Source organism: Amphiura filiformis, chromosome 14, assembly GCF_039555335.1.
Source record: "Amphiura filiformis chromosome 14, Afil_fr2py, whole genome shotgun sequence".
In the NCBI taxonomy this organism is placed as follows: Eukaryota; Metazoa; Echinodermata; class Ophiuroidea; order Amphilepidida; family Amphiuridae; genus Amphiura; species Amphiura filiformis.
This window is the reverse complement of record NC_092641.1, coordinates 47,386,850-47,400,072: the sequence shown is the minus strand read 5'-3', so window position 1 is coordinate 47,400,072 and position 13,223 is coordinate 47,386,850. Positions and strand designations below refer to the sequence as shown.

The 13,223-nt window shown below is 37.5% G+C and overlaps 1 non-coding gene across 1 annotated transcript; it reads right to left on the bottom strand.

The window, feature by feature from the left end:
- Positions 1–10,407: 10,407 nt before the first annotated feature.
- Trnat-cgu (transfer RNA threonine (anticodon CGU)) lies at positions 10,408–10,481 on the bottom strand. The gene has a single exon. It is a non-coding gene; the product is annotated as a tRNA-Thr (tRNA).
- Between the last annotated feature and the right edge of the window lie 2,742 nt (positions 10,482–13,223).

The following is a 13,223-nucleotide window of genomic DNA, read 5'->3' as shown; positions in this document are numbered from 1 at the left end:
TATGATCATTTCTGGAGTATTGTGCTGCTTGGCAGACAACAGATTCGAAGAGAGCTGAAGAGCATACCCAATTTAACAAAAATAAGAGGGTTGCCAAACTTGCCGATTGTACGGTGTCTGATCTCCGCCAAACTCCCCCTTTTATAATTCATATCCCCAAATTTTTAGTTTTCCCCCTTTTTGCGAAATGCTTTCCCCTTTTTCAAATATTTCCCCCTTTTTAACTTTTCCCGTTTTCAAATAGTTTCCCCCTTTTCGACTTTCCCCCTTTTCAAATAGTTTCCCCTTTTTAACTTTCCCCCTTTTCAAATAGTTTTCCCCTTTTCGACTTTCCCCTTTTCAAATAGTTTCCCCTTTTCGACTTTCCCCTTTTCATATAGTTTCCCCTTTTCGAATCACCCCTTTTCAAATAGTTTCCCCTTTTAATTTCCCCTTTTCAAATAGTTTCCCCGTTTTCGAATTACCCCTTTACAAATAATACCCTTTTTATTTTCACCCATTTTGTAAATAGTTCCCTTTTTACAAATAATCCCCTTTAACTTTCCTCCCTTTTCACAAATAGGTTCCCATTTTAAATAGTTTCTCCCTTTTTAAAATAATACTCCTTTTTGTTTTTAATACTCCCTTTTGTTTGGGTACTCCCTGTTTTCCGTGCGTAGGCTTTACCAGTAAGCCTGGACCCTGGAGAGTACCGTGCACTCACTAGAGCTCATTCCGCTACATCCATTATTGGAAAGGCGTTCTACATGAATTTGGATACCAACGTAGGTAGATTTATAGCCTGTTGTGCAAGCGCCCGCTAAATTCAATGGGTTAGGGATCCGTCAACTTTTATGTACGTTTATAGAGGGCTGTACAAAGAGCAAACCCGATATGATTGATAAACCAAATGATGTTCAGAATGTTAAACGGGTGAAATGGCATGCATAAATATTTATGCTGGTCAAATTCATAGCAATGATGTTTGAAAGTATGTGAAGAACTTGTCTATAAACAGGGATATGTCAGAGACAACAAACAACTGGCTGCCATTGTTACAGAAGCCTAGATAGGCCTAATAAGAATTGTTTGTGCTATATATTCAAAAGGTTTTTTTAAAGTTAGCACCAAAGTTTAAAACAAGCGGTCTTAACAGTGAAATGACAATAAAAGCATACATTTATAAAACGGGCCTGGACAAAATGGGCATTGCATATTTATGACAAGTGTGGCTGTGTGATTTTATGCAACTTTATTTTTAAGCCAGTTCCGAGTAATTTTCGCTATTCTTTGTTTGTCAACAATCCCGTTAACAATAAAAATGTGCTTTCTAATCAAAGGCTCTATGGCATATATTCAATTGACCAGACAAATGAACCAGGGACTTCGGTCAGTGGTGCACGCCTCAAAAATCCAAAAAGAATTAGTAGGCCCTATATGTTAGATGAAGAATTAAGTAGCAATTAAGCCTAGTCTTTTTTAAAAGTCGAGACAAGTCCAAAATAATAACGATTAATAAGGCAATCTAATTGATTCGAATTCCAATCTCCTGGTCTTTTCCTGGGTCTATATTTAGTTGCATGATATAATTCAGATTATGATTTTTCTTAAATGTAGATCTATATCCTATAGAATTAGAATTCATAAATTACATAATAAGTATCATTTTATTCATTTTATTTAGCTCAAGAATTTGTATCAGACAATCACGTGCTTTCAACGTGTAGGCTGGACCTATTTCAATATCGAAGTACATGTATGCACGATCGAAGCATGAAGGCTGGCACTATAGATGGTCGGTGCCTACTGGTAAAGCCTACGCATCGTCAAACGGGGGAATAAAAAAAAGGGAGTAAAAATTTAAGAAGGGAGAAACTATTTTAATGGGGATATCTGTTTTTAAAATGGTATTATGTAAAAGGTGAAAAGAAAATTCGAAAAGGGGAAACTATATGAAAAGGGGGAAATTCGAAAAGGGGGATACTATATGAAAAGGGGGAAAATTCGAAATTCGAAAAGGGGGAAACTATATGAAAAGGGGGAAATTATGAAAAGGGGGAAACTCGAAAAGGGGGTTCTATGAAAAGGGGGAAATTCGAAAAGGGGGAAACTATATGAAAAGGGGGAAATTCAAAAAGGGGAAACTATATGAAAAGGGGAAATTCGAAAAGGGGATAGGGTAACTTGGGGCAAATTGGGACACAGGGTAATTTGGGACAGTGATTTCGGAAATACTTTTATACCTTAAAATAGTCACATTTTGCCCATTTTTGCAACAAAATAACTTTGATATAATGTCTATTTATATTTCAAACCGTTTAAAAGTACCATTCTTCATTAAACAGGAACTTCTGAGGGCCGTAAGCTTAACACATCAAAATAAGTATTCCATTTTTTTGTCATGTCTAAGCAGAGGTCACGACTTGTGGCTCAATATTTGAATCAATGGTCCGGATTAGTGTTTCTCAAATTAAAAAATAACTTCTAAGCTACCCTTTCAATTAAATAAGATAACAATTGTAACTTTTTTCTTCGAAAATTATAAGAAAAGCTTTCTTTTAGAAATATGCCAAATTGGGGTAAAATGGGACGCCATTGATTTACTGTGTGCTAACTCAAACTGTCCCATTTTGCCCCAACAAAAAAAAGTCCCATAGTAAATCAATGGCGTCCCATTTTACCCCAGCTGTCCCATTTTACCCCAGCCTCTGTTACAGAAAAATCTTACAGTGGGGTAAAATGGGACGCCTTAAAGACACCTTAATAAAATAATGAAGCCGGAGGCCGACCGGCACCAATTTTTGTGAAACGTAAGTCTACTAGACACTTGGTGATGTACCTTTTGTTTTGTAGTGGTCACTTGTCGCAAGTTGTCGGGTATTAGTATTATAGCCGAGTAAAATCTGGTGGGGCAAAATGGGACATTAGGTGGACCAATTTGCCCCACTTCCCCCTACTATATGAAAAGGGGGAAATTCGAAAAGGGGGTTCTATGAAAAGGGGGAAATTCGAAAAGGGGGAAACTATATGAAAAGGGGGAAATTCGAAAAGGGGGAGCATATATGGAAAGGGGGTAGTGTGAAAAGGGAGAAACTATATGGGAAGGGGGAGAGTCGATAAGGAGTTAAAAGGGAAAATATTTGAAAAGGGGGAAAGCATTTCGCAAAAAGGGGAAAACTGAAAATTTGGGGAGATGAATTATAAAAGGGGGAGTTTGGCGGAGATCAGACACCGTACGATTGGAACGCGATTTTTCCCAAATAGAACCAGTCTATATTGCACCATGTACATACATGCATGCGAAAGATAACTGGACGTAAGTGGAACTTTCAAAACTGCATCTTTTCTTACATGATGAGCTATTGAGACCGAACGCAACAATGTATGACAAGTATCCAATTGTGTAAAAAAATGTTAACACAATTTTAATTATGTTAAACTTTGTCACAGGGGAGCTATCGAACATATGGATGATTTAGTTCTGTAGCACGATATGCTATAAACAAAATTAATATAAAATTACACTCTACAAAGACAAAAATATGTCAGCAGCCAATACTTGTACCCTTTAGATCTGACTTATGGCCTCATTTGTTAAAATCGGTTGAGATTTAAAGAAACAGTGATTAAACTCCAACATGTCCAAGGACATGAAGGAACGAAATCAAAAGTTTCACTTTTATGTAAAGGTTCGAATCAATAGGAGGCGCGGCTCTCTCGATCGAAAACGATCCAATTCACGACAGGGCATCCACTTCAGCCTATCTGCAACTTTTGAATTTGCATCTTCCTTGGAATTTTTTATTTTGGATCATCGTGTCTTTAGGCCTATTTCTTGACCGATTTCTACGAATGACTAGGTCTTCTAATCCGAGCTAAGGTGCAGCTATTTGGTGCTATTTTCTGTCTTTAACATATTGTCAACATGCATGTCCTTAGAAATTCTTAAACCTTTTACCCTCGCTTAGCCAGTAAAGGGGGGTAATAAATTTTCTTTCCCTGTTCTTCCACTATCAGTAGAAGAGCTCCAACCCCGTGGGCTCCAACCAAGCCATTCGTAATGATCCTGGCCCTTTTTCACTGAACTACTGTGCTACTGGCACGTTTACGCCTGTACATTTGGTGTGTGGTAAACATTGACATCGCATCCAGCCAGGCGTCATATCATGCTTCAATGCAGGAGTCAATTTCTTATTAAGATTTCTCTTAATATTTTACTGCGAACAGTCAATATCAAGGGTCTTTCCTGGGACTTTCTGGTTGAAAATCACTTTGAAAACAGAAATGTGAGAAATGAGCAAATATTATACAATGATTAAAATTAAGGGTCATTCAGAGCTCTGTAAAATTCTGGGGCCTTTCGGAGCTGTGCGTTCCAAAAACCGGAGTCTATTAGGAGGAGCATACCCGATTAGTCATTTGTGTTGAGCCCCTCCCTCCTGCATTACTCCCAAACAGTTAATACTGTAACGATGTTTTTGCACACAACAAAAATCCTCGTATCGTAACTGACTGTAGGCTTATGTAATTGACCTAAAAATATTAGGTCGCCAAAAAATTCTCCAAATCAAGTCTGCGATCGGAAGTCATGTATGTTCGTTTCTTTCTGAAAGCTTTTTCTGGACCTGTATATAAAACGCAATTTTATCAGTATTTCATAAATAATTCTAAAATGTTGTCACATGAAGTGAAAAGGCGTGCTCTGCATGCTAGCCATAGGCTTCAACATAAGAAGTCCCAAGTTTTGAGATATTTTCTCAAAATATCAAGAGCTATCTTAAGAACCACTGAACCAATACTAGGCTTGTTTGTACTCATTTTAATGCATTTTAAATGCTGATTCCAAATATGGTCATGAAAATTTACATTTCTGAAATTTTTGAATTTAAAATTTTTTTTTGAAACATGTCGTCTCCAGTCGATACCTGCGTGAAGAGTGTTAATATAATTTCAATAGGCGGTTTGTTTTTTAGTGGTATTCTTAACATAATAATAGGGATGACCAGCACAAGAACCCACTCCTTTGGACACCTTTTATGTTTACCATGCAAGACTGAACACACACACAGTCTCAATGGAGCTATGCACACAGAGGCTATCTCCCTACACTGACCAATGGATTTCACTTGAGTGCACACACAGTGCACCAGTAGTACCTCATATTAGCCTGTTTGTAATTTTGGCAAAAACATGTTTTGATGAAGTTCAAATATGCACCCCTAAATATCAATCAATAAATCTATAACTTAGGCAATCACCTAACAAGAAGTTCCCATCTACTGTAGCCAACTTCATGATTTAAGATACCAATAGTTTTCCCTCCACAGCAAGCTAAAGTGAAATCTACAGGTTATTTGTATAAAAGAGTGATTTTAATGTAAATTTTCTCCAAATTCCAAGATATATTAGGCGAGGTAAGTTTTGTATACTATACTATATATATTTATCTAATTCCATGTGCAATTTCATAAAATTTCACAACTATTTAGGGGTGCATTTTGGATGATGAAATTTAGACCCTCTTTAATAGGATTCAGAAATATGCAGTACCTGTAGGCCTGCATGCACAGTATACTATAGTACTCTGTAATGACCATAGTAATATCTTTTTTTTTATGTTTCTGTGTTTTTTATTTTAACAAGATATCACACAAAAAAGAATTACAAAGCAATCAAAACGAATCACAAAGATCACAAAAAAAAAAAAAAACAAAAACAAAAATAGTAATATCTTAAAATTGCACATGAAATTGGTTCAATATTGTTATTATAATATACAAAACTTGACTCATCCAATATAACTTGGAATTTAGAGAAAATTTGCAGTAAACTCAAATTTTAATGCAGATACACTCCATGGGAAACTTACTCATTTTAATATAATTTCATTAGGCGGTTTGTTTTTTAGTGGTATTCTTAACATAATATTAATAACCGTTAACATAATAAATCATATTGAAGCTAAACCTGACGTTTTCTTTACTATGTACTCTCAAATAGTCGATAAAAGAAAATGTATGAAAGACTATTTTTACACCATAAACATAATAAGATTTAACCGATAAGGATAGAATTCATTATGGGGACTTCATGCTATGTGCTCACTGTTTAGAGTCAAAATTCTAAATAAATGCTATTCAAAATGTTCAAAAGAAATATAATTTATCAGGTCAGGTACGTGATATCAGTTCTTTAAGATACTTTAAAATAATAAAAATAATAATATTATTTACGGGCAGCACGAGAATAATATTCTATTTTGTGCAATGATACTATTGTATCATATTCAAAGGAATCCAATATACAGATTTTTTTAAATTTTTGGAATAAGTATATAGATGGCCTAATGACGCGAACAAATGGCAAACGTTAGAGCAATGCGATGAACATGATAAAGACAAAATCCGATATCAAGATGAAGAAGATATGGTATAAATCTACGTCCTTCATTACTCACAATCGGCTCTAGAAAGGTTGTCGAATTCGGAAACAATGTGGATGTCAATTCAGAAACAATGTGGATGTCGAATTCGGAAACAATGTGCATAGCAATTTACGCTTTATGGAGCGAATTATTCAGATTCAGATTCAGATTAAATTTATTTCAAATTCGTGACCCGTAGGCAAATTACATGAAATATTAAATTTGCATTGAAAAATTAAAATTACTCAAAGAAATTAATTGCACTTGTTGAGGCAAAATCTCACACTCACACTCATATAGCTCTCACACCCCTATATCTCCACACACACTTTACATACATCCACACCCACCATATCAGCCCTCCATATACACCCCCACACACACCCCACCCACACCACAGATGCACTAAAGAATTTAATTTAATAAAACAATAATGTTTAATGAAATAGACATGAGGTACAGTTGTAGTAAGATATAAAGGCATTCTTTCACAGATGCAGAGGCGTAGCAAGCGGTTGAACAGGTTAGACCAGGGCTCCGCAAATAGCGGCGCGCGCGCCACATGTGGCGCGCCGTGGCTTCCTGAGTGGCGCGTGGCGCCGTTTAGATTTAAAGACAAATAAATAAACAATGCGATTCCCATGTTATCCTTGTAAAGACAGGCTAAAATAGTACAAAATGTTGCACCAAATGGCGTCATTTGCACCTAAAATTTTAAAAATCTATAGCTTCACAGGGGAACCCCCCCCCCCCTCTGACTCCCCCGGCGACTTCGCAGCCATTGAGTGGCGCTTTGCAGGTTTTTTTTAATTTCATGTGGCGCTTCAACAAATCTATTTGAGGAAGCCTGGGTTAGACGAAGTACAGGGGGATACCGGGACTTTTTCCAGTGAATAGTTCTCCGCACTACTCCCTGGGTCAATCTGGAAAGACACTGATAGTGTTAAAAAGTTTGATTTTGGTTGCGATAGAGATTGATGGACTTCTCCAAAGGTTCTCTAAACTTCCAAAAAGCACACCAAGCGAGTGATTTAATAGATCATTGGTGATACAGACAATCATTGATACTAGATCTTTGAAGATGGATACATTCCTGGAATGTGAGGCGGGAGTGCATTCCATATGCGGGCTGCAGATGAAATAAAGGCTAATTGCCGACAACACGAGCTTCTCCTCTCTTGTTGATGGTGTTGGTTAAACGCTGGGATACATAGGTGAAGCCAACAGGCCAGCTCTGAAACCAAACTCTGCTGCTTGGAGATCAGGTTCTGATTATTAGGATGTTTCCCCATAGCCTTCTTGGTCAACCTCCCATGATCTTGAAGAGTATAGGAGAGGAGGGATGGGCCGGCAGTTGCTCGGAGTCTCTTTGTTACCTTTCCTTAAAACTTGAGATCACATCACCAACTTTCCATCGGGCTGGCATGTATCCAGCTGGAAGAGTCGTGCAAGAGGAGTGGTAAGTAACTTGAGTTCTCAGAACATGAGCGGAAATCTCTTCAGGCTCAGATGCTTTGCTGATATCCAGTTTGGTTAGCTGTCTATACCAGTGGCGTAGCGTGGGTCATCCGATTTGGGGGGGGCACCGGGTCTGATGGGGGGGGTACAAGCCGTTTTCGGCCATTTTCCTATGGGATTTTTAAAATTTCAGATCGATTGGGGCACGTGCACCCGTGCCCCTATGACGCTACGCCACTGGTTATACTTTCTTATGCCAGAAAAAAAGGCGCAGTGATTTATAGTTCGCTACGCACAGGCACAACGCTTAGACGTTGATCTACAAGCCTCAGCACACTTTTCAGGTTGTCGCTGACCACTACGGCTCACATCATTCCTCAAACCATTAAACAATTTCAAATCAGGGACTTTGCTACTTCAAGAGCGCACACCCTAGACATTCCACAAATAACCTTCGCAACCAGGATCAGGTCCCCCATGTTCGTACGGGTTACAACGAGCCAAATTCCTTGTCCATCAGGGGAATTTCAAGCTAACTCAATTTTTCCACGAGAGCGTACTAGGCACCGCCATGGTTCAAACCCGTAACCTCTCGCACCATAGTCGAACGCCTTATCGATTGAGCTAACTTGACTGCTATAAATCACACTGGACCAGTTGGTGGTCGTCCTCGAAGGACGGTGGTGAGGGGATTGCTTGCTATTTTCAGTTTCAGTAATGGTTGACTTGTCACTGAAGAAGAAGGCGAAGCACTCTGCCTTTCCTTGGCAGTAATGAACGTCTGCCCTACAGATTTCAGAACTGGGATTTCAGATTTTCCAACCGTATCTATCAGCCGGCGTGCGGTCCACTACCAAGATTTTGAACCAGTTTGAAGCTCGTCTGTCAGTCATTCCCGCTGTCCAAATTTTTTTGTCGCCATTTAAAGATAAGCTAGGCCCTACGATAAATCATTTATAAATTAGTTATCTATTTTCATTGTGAGCTATTGTGTGCATGACATTTGCATTAATAACAAAGTGCAGGTTACTTGTACAATATAGGGTGTATATTTTGTAATCGGAAATATTTTGTCGTTACTCGTGTGTAGCATTATATTGGTCAAGTCAATATTTTTTCTGTGAGACTTAGAGCACTTGTCTTCAAGTGGCAATCCCTGTACCGTGGAGTAAATTAAAATATATCATTTACTTTTTTAATTGTGAATGTTTAATTAAATTCGGCAAAATGCAATTTTTGAGTATTTTCGAAGCTACAACTTTTGGTAATTAAAATGATTTTTTCCAAGCATAGTGACCCAAAAACAGTTTATTTTGGTTTTAATAGTTAAAAAACAACTAAGGCTGCTATCATAAAATTAAAACAAAACTATTTTATATTTATTTTAAGTTCAGATTTCCGGAAATTCCCTAAGATTTCCCAAACGGGAAATATACGATATCTCCGGAAGGGAAGATGGTATGAAGGTCAAACAACCACCAAAATGTTTTTTTAACCATACTATAATGTCATGCCATGTTGCACCCAGAAGTGGATGTAAGGGCTTTTGCGACTAATCTCTTCATAGTTTATAACAATGGTTACATCACAGTACATATGCACCCTGTATGTGAAACTCGAGCTACCACCTGTCAAAATTACCCCAAATAACCAAGAACCTTTATAGACGCGACCCATGGAATACTTGTTTTGTATTTTAACAAAAGAGGGGTAACCTATTTTTAAAATGATAAATGGTGTAGTCTATATTCCAAAAATTATAATGGGATGAATCTACTTTTGAAGCTAATTATTTTGAAGAGGGGTAACCTATTTTTGAAATGATAAATGGTGTAGTCTATATTCCACAATTATAATGGGATGAATCTACTTTTGAAGCTAATTATTGTCCGATGACCCAGAGGATGATTTAAGTACTACCCACATCCCCACTGGGTTTACTGTGCAGCAGGCGAGCAGTGTGAGTAACATGACACCACTGCTTTGCTATGCTGCATAGAAGTGCATGGTTAAATTTGAATTTGTACAGTTATATTTACATAAAAAACGCTGTGAAGATGCTGGTCGATTTCACATTTTATGTTATCTACAGAAGGTGTGAATTATCCTCTAAACACACATTACTTTTGTTCTGAAATCGACCAAGTAATAATGACACACACACAATTCTAAAACAAGATCTTTTGCACAGAGTTCAATTGGATTTGAAAAGTAAAGTGGCAGTTGCAACTCAAGTGATAACACTTTCGCAGTGCATGATGGAGCTTCCTTAAATCATCCTCTGCCAACTCTCCCAACTAAATCATTTCTACACTGTCAGTATCCAGAGGTCAGTATCATGCTGAATTCAATGACAATGAGAACACTGCATGCTCCAAAGGACAACATGTTCATCTATCAGGCCACAGTTCTTTAACCCCATTTGTACATTCATAGAATGACCTATGAAAATTTGGGTACAAAAACTCTGCAACTTGAGGTCAAATAAGCATTATTTTTTCATCAGGTTCACCGTCGCAAATAATAAAGGAGACAAGTAGAAAAATTGATCCCGCCTGGGAATCGAACCCAGGACCTCAGGTTTACGAGACCTACGCCTTAACCACTTGGCCACGGGAGCTTCATGATTAGGCTGGTTGAAATTCGAACACAATAAGCGGTCACTTAAACTTATCTCCTCCCCGCAAATAGGTCAAATGTTGTACTATGAGTGTTTAATTGAGGTTATTGAGCTATGCCATTGGGATGAGGCCATTGTGGTCCATAGTGTTTATTTCAATGATTATAAACTATTCATGAAGCATGACAAATGAAAGAAGCAAATGAAAACCACAAACTTGGATGTGGTATCATAGTTATGATTGACGTTCCAGACCGAATCTTGTTTAATTATTTTATTTAGTTTATTGTGTCATGTGCTATCAAATTATGATTGACGTTCAGGGTGGAACCTTGTTTAATTTATTTAGTTTATTGTGTCACAATAATGATTGTAATTATTATCATTATTATTATACATTGGTAACTCGTGTGATAACATACACTAAGTTCGTTACTAAGCTTAGGCGTAGCATGTACCTTGATGTTTTGAGACGAATCATGCATAAACTGATAAAAGTGCATTACCTTGATTTAAACCTGGTTTACATGCATGGGTGTTGCTTGATTACGGAGTTGCACAATTTCTAAGAGTGGTAAATTCAGCGAGAGATCTTACACGCAATGATAAACATCGGACACCTTTCTATGTTTCTTGCACATTACATTTCAACTCTACGAAAATATTCCTGAAATATGTCTCTGTGATTGGTTGATTATCGGGAGGAGTGAGATAGCATCAATGCAAGTTACAAATACCCTGCTGTAATCGATCACTAATCGATACCTATAGTACCGATCGTTTGGGACAATGCAACCGTGTCAAATGAAATAGTCTCGAACCAATTCTTTATGCTCGATACAATAGTTTCGAACTATTCTTTTTACTCGATACAATTGCAACACCCATTCTTTGTGCACAATGCAACAGTCTCAAACCATTATTTGTGATCGATACAATAGTCTCGACTCGAACCATTCATTGTGCTCGATACAATAGTCTGAAACCATTCTTTGTGATAGATACTATAGTCTCAAACCATTCCTTATGCTCGATACAATTCTAGTCTCAAAACATTCTTTGTGCTCGGTACAAAAGTCTCGAACCATTCTTTTTGCTCGATACAATAGGCTCAAAACTATTTGTGTTCGGTACAATAGTCTCGAAACATTATTTGTGTCCGGTACAATAGTCTCGGAACATCCTTTGTCCTTGATTCTATAGCCTCGAACCATTCTTTCTGTACAATAGTCTTGAACTATTTATTCTTTGTGATCTATGCTATAGTCTCGAACATTTGGGCTATTCAGCAAATAGATGCACACCCCTTTAGAGGAGTTCGGATTTCCGGACTTTTTGTCCAGTGGTGACTGTTGGAAATCCAGACTTTTTAAAGTGCCCAAAGGCAAACCAATCCGGCAGAAATATAGTTCGAAATCAGAAATCCTGAATTTCAGTGCTCATGTTGGACATTTCCGTGATTTTTCCTTCATTGTTAATTGGATTTCCAAACTTTATCAAGTGACATTGGCAACTGGAATTCCAGTTGTTTTCAGCAAGCAGATTTGGAAATCCGGACATTTCTTTGATTGAAAAGTTACTCTTCTATAGGGGGTGTGCGCTTATTGGAATAGCCCATTGTTTGTACACGATACAATAGTGTCGAACCATTCTCTGTAATCGATACTATTGTCTCGAGCCATTCTTTGTGTTCAGTACAATAGTATCGAACCATTCTTTGTGCTCGATACAATAGTCTCAAACCATTATTTGTGCTCGATACAATAGTGTCGAACCATTCTCTGTGATCGATACTATTGTCTCGAGCCATTCTTTGTGTTCAGTACAATAGTATCGAACCATTCTTTGTGCTCGATACAATAGTCTTGAAACATTATTTGTGCTCGATACAATAGTCTCGAACCATTCTTTGTGCTCGATACAATAGTCTCAAACCATTATTTGGGCTCGATACAATAGTGTCGAACCATTCTCTGTGATCGATACTATTGTCTCGAGCCATTCTTTGTGTTCAGTACAATAGTGTCGAACCATTCTTTGTGCTCGATACAATAGTCTCGAACCATTCTTTGTGATCGATACAATTATAGTCGATGGAATTGCTCGAACCATTTTTTGTGCTCGATAAAATAGTATCGAACCATTCTTTGTTCACGATAAAATAGTCTCAAACCATTCTTTGTGATCGATATAATAGTCTCAACCAATTATCTGTGATCGATATAATAGTATCGAACTATTCTTTGTGCACGATACAATAGTCTCAACCCATTGTTTGTGCACGATACAATAGTCTCGAACATTCTTTGTGTTCAGTACATTAGTCTCAAACCATTGTTTGTGCACGATATAATAGTCTCGAACCATTCTTTGTGTACAGTACAATAGTCTCGAACCATTCTTTGTGTTCAGTATAATAGTCTCAAACCATTCTTTGTGCTCGATAAAATAGTCTCGAACCATTCTTCGTGTTCAGTTCAATAGTCTCAAACCATTCTTTGTGCACGATATAATAGTCTCGAACCATTATTTGTGCTCAATACAATAGTCTCGAACCATTCTTTGTGTTCAGTATAATAGTCTCAAACCATTCTTTGTGCTCGATAAAATAGTCTCGAACCATTCTTCGTGTTCAGTTCAATAGTCTCAAACCATTCTTTGTGCACGATATAATAGTCTCGAACCATTCTTTGTGTTCAGTACAATAGTCTCGAACCATTCTTTGTGCTCGATATAATAGTC